Source organism: Tuber melanosporum (genome assembly GCF_000151645.1).
Source record: "Tuber melanosporum whole genome shotgun sequence assembly, scaffold_26, strain Mel28".
Taxonomy (NCBI): Eukaryota; Fungi; Ascomycota; class Pezizomycetes; order Pezizales; family Tuberaceae; genus Tuber; species Tuber melanosporum.
In genome coordinates, this window is record NW_003298930.1 from 848727 (window position 1) to 850604 (window position 1878).

The window sequence follows — 1878 nt, forward strand, 5'->3', positions numbered from 1 at the left end:
CTACCCCCCCCCCCCCAACCAACACCATAACACAAGCTAGGATGGAACATTCAGTACTCGTCGTACTCGAGTATGCAGTCAAGATGAACCAAGTCAGGCAAGCCACTCCAAGCCACTACCTGTAGTGAGTTGCACCTCCAATTGCTGCCATTGCAGCTCACACATAAATCCCGGCCAGTCCAATCCGGTCCACGCCTTTCGGAGAGAGCCCGCCGATCCTCTCACACTCCTTACCCGAATAAACTAGGTCTCTATATCCCCCTACGAACAAACATTCATTCGACAGGATCGAGATCCGATGACTATAGGTATGATATTCAGAGTGGGCGGGCATCCCTCCCCAGTCTTTATAGACTAGTACCCGGTACTCTGCTGGAAAAGTAAAACACATCAGAGGAAACAAGTCCTAACTATAAACCGGTCTTCGCAGGTCCAACTCAACCTTCTCCTCTTATTCCCCACTCACCTTACTACGGCACGAGAACACGCAGGATGTGTGATTGGAGTAGCGTCGAAGGCCGACTTATTTCATTCATCACCATAACAGTATGGCGAGTGAGTGGACATTTATGATAATTTTCTTGACATCTTCCTCATTCAGAACGGGGGAGATATCTGGTATATATGATATGCTTGTGGTACAGTAGGGGTATGCACTAGTACCAGAGCGCAAATCAACGTCCAGCACTTAAAATAATCAATCCCCACCCCTTTAACGATTTCTTTCTTTCTTTCTTTCTTTCCTCCCACGGTGTTGAAGCGCCTTTAGCTTTCGCAGTTGAGCATGCCAAGATACTTACTCGCCCTGGAGAGATTTCCTCTCCATAAATCCCATGACGGCAATTTCCGGTACCTACAGTACCGGTATGATACTTACTCTTGTACTGTACCATGGCATACCCTATTATCCCCTACTCGTACAAAAAACACATTTTGCCACACACAGAGCACGAATACCGGTATGTACGAGTACAGTACGAGTACTCATCCGCACACACAAAACCAGCACAAACCAGTCTTCGCGTACGCCAGCGTTCAAGCCAAAGATGAATATATAGACCCATGCAAAACCAACCAACACTATCGTATCTCCCTTTCCAAATCATCCATACCTGATGCACTTCCTCAGGCAAAAAAAAACCCCGCAAAAAAAAAAAAAAAAAAAAAAGTGCCCAGGAACCCCACCCCCACACACATCCGCAGGGAACAAGGAGCCTGCAGGCCGGCCGGCCTGCTGGATGGGGATGAAAATGACATCATATTGCAAGGGTTGGAGATCGTCAAAAACCCTTTTTAAGGAAAGAAAAACCGTCAAACTCGATCGTGAGGTGATTCGGAGGATTTGGCGATGGAAAGAACGCCTGCGAGTTCTGTATCTTACAGTGTGATACTAGTACGAGTGCAGTGGAGTACTCGCGCACATAGGTGCGAATTGGAAACTAAGGTATCTACGAGTACCCACGATATCTGTTGGCCCGCCTGCTGCTGTCATCTGCGCCTGCGCCTGTCGCCATCGCCATCTGCCGGACAGGGCGGATTAGCCACAGGTATCGTATATGATAACGCTATCATTGGAGGAAGTTGACTGCCGGTAGACTGCTGTACCACCACCACCATCTATCGCGATCGCTACACTTCCAACCTCGGTCGGATTCTCCCACAACACGTATGATAGTATTATAGTAAAAGTCAGTCGCCAAAGGCGTATACATTCAAACCTTCAAAATTCGCCTGGTCCTTGGAACACGCCTGCAAGAGCTTCCTCCTTTCACGCCTCTAGGTTGCTCCCCCGAGTCCGGTATGTACTGTACTCGGGTACCGGTATGTGTTTAATCAACTAAAATACTTCATCCACTCCACTCCGCCCGCCTACGCCTA